Source organism: Marmota flaviventris, chromosome 17 (genome assembly GCF_047511675.1).
Source record: "Marmota flaviventris isolate mMarFla1 chromosome 17, mMarFla1.hap1, whole genome shotgun sequence".
NCBI lineage: Eukaryota > Metazoa > Chordata > Mammalia > Rodentia > Sciuridae > Marmota > Marmota flaviventris.
This window is the reverse complement of record NC_092514.1, coordinates 69,770,641-69,783,376: the sequence shown is the minus strand read 5'-3', so window position 1 is coordinate 69,783,376 and position 12,736 is coordinate 69,770,641.

Here is a 12,736-nt window from a genome sequence, read left to right as displayed (position 1 = left end):
GTCAGTCAATCCAATCATCTAAATCACCTCTTTGTATCTGAACCTGGGAAAACAGAGCAGCAAAGAGGATGTGGTTGTCATGAGATAATCAACCCCCGAGGAGCTCAGACACACCTGTGTTCCTCTGTCTCGAGCCTGGGGAGAGTGACTAAGGCAGGAAACCTGCACCCCGTTTCCTTCACCCCATCACTCCTTGGTGCCGCATTAACTGCCAGCCTATACATACATCCTGATATCATCAGGTCACGTTGCACCTGTCGTCCACCAGGACAAGGGGCAAACAGACAGGAAGCCAGAGGCTGTGATTGTTTCTCTGGCAAGGATTCACAGATAAAAAAACTGATGCAAGAGCCAGACTCTACAGAGGAGGAAGGCCACGGCGGTGCTGGGCTCTCTGGGATTTACGCTGTGAATCATAAATGCTCCACCTGGGACAGGCCACCTTGGGGAAAGCAGTTGGGGACAAAACCTTCCTCCTCTCAGTCAAGGGGTTGCTGCAAATGAAATCACTCTGCATGACAGGAAAGACAAGAGCTCTCTTTATTTCCTTTGGGTCCAAACCTGCTTTGCCTGTGAGCCTTCGGTCACGAACAACTTTTCTGCCAGGTGAAATGGAGTGTTTACAGGCATGGAAAAAAATGTAAAAAGAAGAAATTTTTATTTCCCTTCTCCACACTCCATGCATTTCATTACCCCAGACTTCTCAGGCTCTCTGCCAGAAATCTCACATATGAAGGAAAACTAGTTAAAATAAAACAAAACCAATCCCGCCCATTTTGATTTCCATGTGGGAAAAAAACAAAATCTTTCCAAGGGTCAGTTAAGAAATAGAAGTTAAGAGTCACACCAACAGAGCCCTCTGTGCACACAGGATTTGGGGGACTCCTGCTGACTGCCTTCTTCCCGCTGGGAAGGTGGCACTCTGCACAGCTGTTCTTGTCTCCAGCCAGAGTATGTTTGCTACCGAGGTGGTCTGTGCATTTTGTGTAAAAACCCATCTCTGGGTACATGCTTCAGACCAAACAGAGTTCCACAAAATCAGTCCGTGCGAGAGAAGAATACAAGAAAACCTGTATCCTTTTGCAAATTACCCAGTTCTATCCTAATTTGTGAATCATCCTGATGCCCTGCCTGGCTGGAGGGGGAAACTAAATTGCATGTAAGTTGCAGATGGATTTTTTTTTTTAGCTGTAGTTGGACACAATGCCTTTATTTTATTTATTTATTTTTTATGTGATGCTGAGGATCAAACCCAGTGCCCTGCACCTGCTAGGCAAGTGCTCTACCACCGAGCCACAACCCCAGCCTCAGCAGATAGACTTTAAGATGCAGACATCATCTGGGAGACGAGTGAGAATCTTGGAAGGTGATCCCTTGGCAAATCTTGGGACAACTTAACCCAAGGGACATTAAGGAGACAGAATGCACAGATTGCCTCTCACAAAGCTGTGGGCATGTCATGGTTTCCCCACCGTGTCTCCTAAAATAAATGCCATCAGACCTTTCCTTATATATATATATATTTTTTTCTGATCTAGTAAATGTGAAGTCATGTTTTTCGCGATCTTGCATTTTCTCACATGCTGGTTGGCCACTCAGCTTTCTTATTTTGTGGAATTACTCATGTTAACTTGGGAAGTTTGGCCTAAACCTGTCTTTCCATGTGGATGATGAATATTGACCTCCCGACATCCGTGAAGCGAACTGCACCCTAGGTTGATATGCATCAAATCACAAGCTATCCTAAGGATACACCCTAGTGAGAAGCAACTGAGATTCAGCCACTCAGCAGGCAACCTCCAGCCAATCTGAGGCTAAAAGCTGCCAAACATGGCCATAGATGGCAAATGCCAACTGCACCCAATCTGATTGTTTCACTTCCTTCTCTCTATTAATGCAGCCTGCACCATGTGGTGGGGTGGGAAATGGCAGTCATGGTTAATAATGCTGTCCAGTTCTAGAACCGTTTCCTTGTTCAGGTAAATGTTGATAATTTTAATTGGTCTCTATTTTTTATTTTTGTGCTCATTGCAGTATTTTGCCCATTTCCAATTGAGCTGTTTGACTTACTTGTTTTTTAATATGCAAATTGTCCTAGTAACTATCACTTAATGTCTCCTCTTCACTAATTTGTACACTAATTTGATAGGCATGTTCTGCTACAAAAGTTTCTCAGTGTACATGGATCTGTCCTCAATTCCCAAAACTGACACTTTGATGATTTGTCAAGGTTCAACTAAATTCTTTACATCTTTCTCTGACTCACTCTCCCACTCTTTCTGTGTGTGTGTTAGGGTTAGGGTGTGTGTGTGTGTGTGTGTGTGTGTGTGTGTGTGTGAGAGAGAGAGAGAGAGAGAGAGAGAGAGAGAGAGAGAAACATAGGAAAAAAAATCAAATCTGCTCTGAGTTTTTTCTGTTTCTCCTAGCCTGCCCATGTACCAAGATTTCTGAAAATGTGCACTAGTATCTGCACCTTTCCCTATTGTTGTACTTTCCCTTTTTTATTTTGTCTTTTCAAATAGCATCTGAGAAGTTCCCATTACCAATACAATTATCTGGTTTTAATTATTCCAAACAATGGATCGTGGTTTTTCCCCAGCAAGATGCACACCTCCTTTGGAAAGCCATGTCTGGCTGGCTTGATAGTGATCAGGGAAGTGCAGGTGATCTTTCTAAGGGTTTCTTGTCCCCTCTAAACCACCCCTGCACTTGGAAGCTCTTGAGCATTCATCATGGCTTGGGGTTACAAAGATGTTTCCTTATTCATATGTAACAAAATGAAATTGAACTCTGTCTCTCACCCTGTACAAAACTCAGTGAATTAAGGACCTAGGCATTAGACCAGAGACCCTATGCCTACTAAAAGAAAAAAAAAAATAGGTCCAAATCTCCATTATGTTGGCTTGGGAATCAAATTCCTCAACAAGACCCCCAAGGTGCAAGAAGTAAAATAAAGAATTAATAAATGGCATAGTATTCAACTAAAAAGCTTCTTTACAGCAAAAGAAATAGTCAAATGTGGGTAAATGGATGGAACTGGAGACTATAATGCTAAGTGAAATAAGCTAAGTCCCCCAAACCAACAGAGCCTACATAATGGGAGAAAATCTTTGCCACCTGCCCCTCAGAGCATTAATCTCCAGGATACATAAAGAACTGAAAACACTTAACCCCAAAAAGAAAAACAACAACAACAAAACAAACAAAAAAACCCCAAATAACCCAATAAATAAATGGGCAAAGGAACTGAACAGATACTTCACAGAAGAAGAAATATGATTGGTCAACAAACATGAAAAAATGTTCAATATCACTAGCAATTACAGAAATGCAAATCAAAACTACACTGAGATTTCATCTCACTCCAGTCAGAATGGCAATTATCAAGAATACAAGTAATAATAAGTGTTGTCTAAGATGTGAGGGAAAATGTACACTCACATGATGCTGGTGGGAATGAAATTGGAGCAACCACTCTGGAAAGCAGTATGGAGACTCCTCAGAAAATTTAGAATGGAACCACCATTTGACCTTTGGCATATATCCCCCAAATGACTTCACATCATGTACAACCGCAAGAATGGGATGTTAGACTTCACGTATGTATGATTTGTCAAAATACATTCTACTGTCATGTGTAACTGAAAGGAACAAACAAAACATTTAAAAATAAAAAAAAAATAAAAACAAAGATGTTTCCTTGAGGAGGGGTCTGCATTCATTTCTTTCTGTCTTATCCTTGTTTGGGGTGATTTCTAAGAAGTGGAAGAACCATAGTGTCTCCACCATGATTATCCTTTGAATTTCATGCCACTGGTTTTAATATGTAGTGTCTTAATGATTCAGTTTTAAGTATTTCACAATTTTGACTATATTTGCTTTTATGATGTTGTGATTTGCCTAAAACATGGGCTTTCAGGTTCTGCACAGGGGCTAGGTTTAAAGGAGTTTTATTTATATTTCACAATTTTTAAGAATATGGATCAAGTCATATTTTAAACATGCCAGCTTCCTGTTTGAGCCTGGAGGCCATGGATATGTGTGGTGGGGGGTGAATATCTCATGTGTGATTTTTGTATACTTGATGTTTTAGTCAACATTTTTCACTTCTGCTGTCAAAAGACCTGGTAAGAACAGAGGAAGAAACGTTTATTGGGGGCTCACAGTTCAGAGGTCTCAGTCCACAGACAGCTGGCTGCGTTCCTTGCGGCCCCTCCCAAGCCTGTTGAACCCCAGGTTAAATATAATGTAACAAAGAACGGGCAGACTTCGTTTTAGTCCAACTTGAACTTGGACTATCCTTACCCATATTCAATACCATTTAGAACCAGAAACAAACAATAACAACACAAAACAATAAAAAAAAACAATGATAACAACAAGATTGAACCTTTGTGGACTGCACCACTGCTTTACCTTGACCAGAGAGGAGACCCTTTCCACAGTGTCTGGGGGGCAAGGTATTTGCTAAGGCAAAGAAAGATTTAAATTGTACTTGCCAAGGCTCCATTCCTAGGACAGGAGATGGAGACTTGAGACGAGGGTTTGGGCGACAGTGAGGGAATGTCTCTGGTCCTGTGGCCATGACTGAACTTGTGTGGACTTGGAGGTGGGAGATGGCAGGGCACCCTTCACATACAGGGACCGGTGCAGATCACGTCAAGAATGACAGGTGCCCAAAATAAAAATGTTGGGTCTCAGCCCGAAACAGAGCATCAGAACTAGAGCACACAGAACTAGAATGGAAAGCAAAAGGAAGCAGCCAGCTCTTGGGGTTCTCCAATAAGGCAGATGCCTCCAGATTCAGGTTTCCCGGGACCAGTGTAAAATGGCCTAAATGCAAGTAATAGGATCAGGTTGAGCCCATCCTTCCTGATTCCTCTTTCCCTCTGACACCCAAATGAAGCCAACCCCAACTCAGTTGAAGCCTATTTTTCTTGTTCACACTCTGTGGATTAAAATATCATGAATTTTTAGATACTGTGTGGCTCTGATGCTCTGACAGTGTCTTCCCTTAGCTGTCACTCCTTTCAGTGAAAAAAGTTCCTCCAAAGTCTACACGAAGACCTCAAGCCCTCGGATGGTTTCAACCACTAACCAAGAAACAGGTTCTTTTATATCTCCTGTTAGGGTCTGTAAACAAGTCAAGATAGCACCTGGCATTTTGCCAGAGGGAGTGGTTTGTGAAGTAACGCCAGCGAGCCATTAAGTGTGGAGATTCCTTATTGGTTGACTGCTGTATCTAGTTTATGTTAATTAAGATAAGCTGTGTGGAATGGATATATACCCTTCCTGTCCTGCAATAAAGGGTTCGTACTCCTGCTGTGTCAATGTACACAAGTTGCTCGTCACGCCCCGGGTTATTTTGCTGCAGCCGGACTGCGGCAAATGGTGGCCCGTCCACGGAGCCCCGGGACACTTGGGGGTAAGTGACAAAAAAAAAAAGCTGCCCATCCATAGATAGGACAGGAACAAATCTGCTCGTCCCTAGGCAGATAGGGCGAGAGGAAAAATGGCCATTTTGAAAAAATGGAAAAGATTGATTCAGTATATTTGTGTCTTATTTTGTCTTGAAATATTGTATTGTCTTTGTGATGAAAATATGGAAGGGATGTTAAGTAAATTACTAAGGGAAGAAGGCACCCCAATGGAACTAAGAATAGTTAGGGCATGTGTTGGTAAAAGCCCAGGAACTCTAATCAGAAAGAAGAAAATTCAGAGGAGGAAGGATTATCAGGAAAAAAGTTGCAACAAAAGGCTATTACTGAATACTTTTCGTTACCGGAGGGTACATAAATCAGCACAGAGGCTACCACTTGCACGGATCATGGCGCAGCAAGGACTTTCCAAGCAGTGGCAGCCGGCTTTTCCCCGCCCCCGCCTGGGGAGCAGGACGCCACTTCGAGAGCCCAAATCCAAACCTGACCCGGAGGCACAATCTCACAGGCTCTTGCTCCCTGTGCCCAATGGCAGTTTGAGTCCGGAACACTCCCCGGACTCTCCCCGGGGCCATCTGGGGCTGCCCAGGACACTGCATGCGGAAGACGGCCCGCGTCCCTGAAGTTTGATCATTTCCAAGGCCAGTAACTACAATGGTTCTCCCACACCTGGAAGCTAATGAGTAATGAGCCCCATTAAGGCTTATTTCAAATTTTCAACCACTAACCAAGAAACAGGTTCTTTTTATATCTCCAAAAAGCTCGTCAAGCGTGGCATTTTAGCAATAAATGTTTCCCACCTGGTTACTCTCTAATTTGTGACCATTAGAAACAATAATCTCCCATCTTGTTTGGAAATTTTAAAATGTTGATTATTTTCAAAATAGCTGAAAACATTTTATTCTTTATAAATTTGCTCAATATTGTGTAGTTTTCCCCAACAACCAACCAAAGCAAAAAAAGAAAAAAAACCCTGACAAATATTACAAGAAAATTTCACTTTGAGATCACACAATTTCTAGCTTAATTTCCAGAGAAATCTCACAAATGCAATGTGCCCTATATCTTACTTTGTAGATTTACAAGTGAAGGGAAATTATCTGGGGTTATTCTGCAGATAAGCTTATCTACAAGCACCTATTTGCAAAGTATATTCTGATGCTAGTTTTTTTTTTTAATTTTACTGATTATATTTTTACTGCTGTCCCATCCACAATTTCTAAATTCTTTAAGCCTGAATGTTTCCCAGTACCCTTAGGACACTGATTAGCTCGGATGAAAGAAAAGAAAAATTGTTACGTGAAAATTTCAAGAAATTGGCCAAAATAGTTCTATTATCTCACATGGTGTGAGAAATTAGTCACAGACCCTATAACGGAATATTTATTATCCTCACACACTGGGCTCTTTGTATAATGTCTATCAAAGTCTGGGAGCATACAGGAAAGAAAGAGAATATGGAATGATCTGGGATATTGACTTCTTAAGGTGAATCCCAAAAACATCTCCTCTAAGACAAAATCAAATTAAATCCAAATCCAAATTACTGTTTTGATAACACATTTCAAATGACCATGGAAAAAAGTTGTTAATGCTAGTTATCCACGTCATCCAAAAAAGGCAGACTTTGATCCTCACCCACAACCTTAGACCTTAAGTCTAAAAGAAATTAGACGGTAACTAAAAAGAAATCAGGGAACTGTTTCAGAGAGAAACTTGTTATGGTTTAGATATGAGATGTCCCCCAAAAGCTCATGTGTGAGACAATGCAGGGAAGTTTAAAGGAGAAATGATTGGGTTATGAGCCTTAAATAAATCATGAATTAATCCCCCTGATAGGATTCACTGAGCAGAAATTGAAGGCAGGTAAGCTGTGGCTGGAGGAGGTGGGTCATTAGGGTGTATGTGTTGCATCTGACAAGTGGAATCTTTCTCTGCTCCCTGAACATCACGTAAGCTCCTTCCCTCTGCCACACTTTTCTGTCATGATGTTCTACTTTACCTTGAGCCCCGAGGAATAGAGCCTGCCTTCTGTGCACTGAGACCTCTGAAGCTATAAGTCCCCCCCAAATCTTTTCCTCCTCTAAAATTGTGATTTTTGGGGTTTTTCAGTCACACTAGTGAAAAAGCTAATTAAAACAGAAACCCACCATTATGTACGACTATAATGCCCCACTACAGAATTACGGAGAAATAAATAAATAAATCCCTCTGCTGATGACTTCAAAAAGAAAGACAAAAAGAAAGAAACAGGAAGGAAGGAAGGAAGGATCTCTGCATTCTCCTTCTCTCTGCTGTAGACTTGAGGTTGAAGTATTTTCATATATTAAATTTGGTAACTGGACACAAGATCAACCTGGTCCACATATCTAATATGTACTTCCAACTTTTGTAAAACATATGACATATAAGAAAAGTGAGAGTATGGTGAATAACCCAGGTTATTCACGTAATCACAAAAGTCCTTATGAATGGAGCTCAGAAGAAATCGGAGTCAGAAAAAGATGTCATGATGGAATCCAAGATTGGAACGACTTGCCACGAGTCAAGCAATATAGAAAGCTTCTAGAAGCTGGAAAAAGGGAAAACAATTTTTCTGAAGCTTTCAGAAGAAACTATTCAAAACATCTTGATTTTATACTTCTCCTAGAACCATCGGAGAACCTCTCTCCATCTAAGTCAATTTGGTTTTCATAGCATTCATAGTAAATGAATACACCTTTCTTCTCCAGGAAATAGCAACAATCCAAACTTTTGTGATAATTATTCACTTCCTTGCTCATTTCCCTTTAAATTTGCACCCTGAGTATATATTTCTGAATATTGCACTTCGAGGTTTGTAAAGTCTAGCCGTGAGCACAGACCTTGCTGTGTAAGGACAGGATGATATTGATCAGCTTGTAGCTAGTATGAGGCTAGTGAAAAAGAATGGAGCAATTGCTCTGGTTTCAGTTTCCCAGGAGTTTAAAAATTTCCTTCTGGGTGAATCAGTGGGCAAGTTCATGAGCAAGGCTTGAGTAACCCCAAATTTACCCAGCTGGTACACCTGGGGCAGTCACACAATGAGCCTGGCACTGAATATTTGGCAGCAATTATTTTCACTGGGCTAAAAGGTACAGTGATTAAACTCAGAAAGGCTTACCTCCAGCTCTCAAATGTAAGGCAATGCAGAATATGTGTGTAGCATTCCATAAATCACCTTATTTGGCCTAGAGAACAAGGAATGGAGGGGAGAGCAGGAATTACATGCAGAAGAAGGAGATAATAAAGTCTGTTCTAGGCACTCCATGGCATTCTGTCTTTTTAGGTTTAAGGAAGGGGTCAAATGCAGCGGACTTGTTGGATTTGTGTCTTGGATCACATTGCTTCGTCTCAACTGTATACAGTTTTATTTTTTCACCCTCAGCTTGGAGATTCCTTTCTTTATTTGCTTATATTAGATATACTAATTTCCATGCCCCATCTCCTTTCTGTCATTAAAGTCTCATTTTGTTGGAGCACATCCTTTAGTAGTTTTCTGAGAAAAGGTGAATGGCAAGTAACTTTTAAGACCCTGAATGTCAGAAAATGACTTTATTCTGCCCCAGGCTTGATGGAATCCCATTGGATATAGGGTTCTGTTTGTTTTCCTAGTACTTACAAGGTACTATTGTCTTCTTGATTTTAGTGCTGAGATGAGGGGAATTCTGAATCCTGATCTGTTTTAAGTGGCTTGCCCTACCTGCAGGCAGAACTTTTGCTTGAAATTTCGACATTACATTCTTTAATATGATCCCTATTTCATGCCCTGTGCTATAAAATTAAAAGAGAGTTACTCTGAATCTTAGTTTGTTCTTGGAAATATTTCTTGATTGATTTTTTGTTTCTAGGACTCTCTCTTTCTGGAACTTTTATTATTTAAATTTTATATACTCAGTTGGATTTTCCAATATTTTTTAACTTTGTATTTCCTATCTATTTATAATAATTTTGACATTGTTTCTGCTTCCCAGAGGATTTCATCAACTTTATCTTTTATCTTCTGTATTGAGTTTTTATTTTATTATTATTATTTTTTTTTAAATAACAATGCTAGGGATGGAACTGGAGATCTCATGCATGCTAGACTAGTGATCCATCCCAACCACACCCCCCAGCCCATGAGCTTTTAATTTTATTTTAACATGTTTTTGATAGCCAAAATTTCTCTGTATTCTTTAAACACCCTTCTTACCAGGCTTTTTTTTTTTTCTTATTTAATAAAGGCAATACCTAGTTTCTGAAGATATGAAAAGTAGAGCCATCTTTGAAGTGTAGATTTTTCTGTATTGTCTCTCTACCACCTTATTTGTTTGTTTTCTCTCTCTCTGTCTCCCACGATAGAGGCTTCCTAAAGACATCAGTTGACTTTTGACTATCTGTTCTACGAAGAATAATGGGCATGAGGCCATAGTTTAAAGTCATATCGATGTTAATGTTTCTAGACTATCTGATGGACAACTGGTTTGGTTTTCCTTGATGTCAGTATCCTAAGAGAATACCAGTCAGGTCGCCAAGAGAACATTCTCCCCATTTCCTGGCCAGGCCAAAGTTATGTTTGGAGCAACAGGAAGAAAGAAGATCTGGATGAAGAGTTCCCCCTTTTAGGATCCAGCACACATACAGTTCTTCATCCTGTTTTTCTTCATTACAACAACCACATTCTCATTCTTGCCTGATATTTCTCAGTCCACAGGCTCTCTCTACTTCATAGCAACCACAGGAAAGATTCATAAGCATTAAAAGGATAGTGAAATGCAGTTGATGAGGATGGGCGTCTAAGATTGCCAGTGTCTCCCAGCTTCTCAGCCCTTCTGACATTCACTATCCTGACTTGTCCCCCAGCCTCAGAGGCTCTAGAAGAGGCCACTGACTGAGACCTTAACAACCCTAATAGGACACAACCTTCCTCACTGCAAGCTTTAGTTTAGCTTTCTTGGGTCATCTAAATCAGTTACCAGTGGTCCATCCCTTGACCAGCTTCCAAAATGGTGTCTTTACTGTCTCCCACTATGTTTTTGTTTAGCCTCTTTGATGTTTATATCTTATTCTAAATGCATCATTGTAATTTTAGTGGGATTTTTGAAAGAAAGAAAAATGAATGTGTCTATCCAGTCCCTCATGGATGGATATAGTTATATGTGTATATAACAGCATCAGTCATCGATATTTTAAATTAAGTCTACGAGTAGAATATTTTAATATCAAAATTCGGAGTTGTGATTTCTTTTAACAAATAAGGGGAATCACTAACATAAGTGATATCATACTGACTCATACCAATAGTTAATTGTGCTTTTTAATCAATCCTCCCCACCTCACATTTGTCTTATGACAATTCTTTTAATTTCTGGTGCTTTGTTGGCCTCTGCAAGGTTTATGACTTTGAAGCTTTAGATGGTGGCTGGAACACTGTGTGGGGGATGATATGGTGACTGAATACAACTGATTTTTCAGAATAAAAATTATTAGGGAGGGGACATGGAAAGTGGATCACAAAAATTTTGTAATCATGCCTTGGGCTTAGCTCATTGGTAGGGTGCTTGTCTAGGGTGCACCAGGCACTGGATTCAATCCCTAGAACCTTTGGGGGAAAATTAGTTAAAACTGTCTTACTCTTTCTCCCCTTTCGAGGAGTAAGTTTCCTTCATCAGAAATCTGACATTAAAATAAGATTAAGCAATACGGGTGTGTGAGTCACTCAAATAAGAAAATTACTCTTAACTGTCATGGGGCAGAGACTCATGTGTAGATTTATTTTCATTTTTCACTTTGTAGTACTCATATGTGTTCTTCTTATCTGACACTTGCCATATGTCACCCTGTTTTAAAAACACAAATGTTCCAGATTTCTCCTAGTAGGCTTTAAGCTCAACAATGGCAGACGTTATGGTTCATTTGTTGATATGTCCCAAGGACACAGAACATAGCAGGTACTAATACCTTTGTGAAATGAATCAATGTGTATATAAAACTCTCAGAATATATATGTTCAATACTCTAGATGAGAATTTCCTAAAGAATGTTCATTGGAAGATAAGTTTTGTATAATGTTAATCGTTTTGTAAAAAGAGAATGGTTGCCTGATCATTACAAAGTTGGGAGACGTATGGCTGACCAAAGTTAAATTACTTTCTTTACTGCCAGTGTTTCTATGTCTTCGGTAACTTATCAATTAATTAATAATATTTTTATGTATTTCCCATTTGCTAGTAATTATACTGGATGCTTCAATGATAAAACAATATCTTCCCAGATCCTGCTATTATGAGACCTAAAGTCTAGCAATATGCAAACAAGAGAGAAACCAATGGCCCATTTCCCTTCAGCTTTATTTGAACAATGAACCTCTTTTTGAGGAACATCTCATGGTACTAGTATTTCATGGGACACCCTTTGGGAAACCTGGCTCTAGTCATAAAAATAACTATTTTAATTCAGAAACTAGTCGGGAATTTTTATGTGCAATTAGTTCCAGGCTCCATAATAAATGTGGACTAATAGATTATAAATACTACCAGATAGGCTACTCCAAACCTAACTCCATTTAAAAAAAAAAAGTGGTGGAAAAACTAGCTCCCCATGGAGATATAAATCAACTCCAAGGGGAACTAATGACTTCACTTACCCTTCAACTTTCCAAGCCAGCCTCACAAGGTGAAGCACATTATAATCAATACAGAATGTTGCCCAATCAGAACCCAGACTCTTAATGGTGTCATGCAGGAAATGGCACGTTTCTGAAAATCAGGATGATGCTGTGGAAGATGTTGCCCTACCTTCCTGGGGAGTTGCATCTTATGGCAAGACTCATCATGACAGATGTTTTTCACATACCAATCAACCTGTATTACCCAATCACAAAAACCTCAAACTCACAAAGTATATTTTGGAGGAAGGCCAAATTCTATTAATTAACTTTTATCTCTATCTTGCTCTTTTTCTTTCTCTCTCACACACACTTGCCTTTTTTTTTTCTAATGCAATAAAGTTTCAGTGAACCTCAGGAATCTAATGTTTATTTTAATTAGCAATAAGTTTTTGAACAGGAAAACTCGTGGAAGCATATTATTATTACCACATTGGACTCCGGTCCTACAAGATAAAATGCTAAAATGTCATCCATGACTTTCACTATTTTTATTTATATTTCATGATTTTGACATTTTCTTTTTGTTTAAAATTTTGTCAATTAGAGTTAAACCATAAAATCAGGACCCATTCAACTTTATGGATCCCATTGGTAATGTGATTAACAGGTTCCTAATTAAATTGAGAGA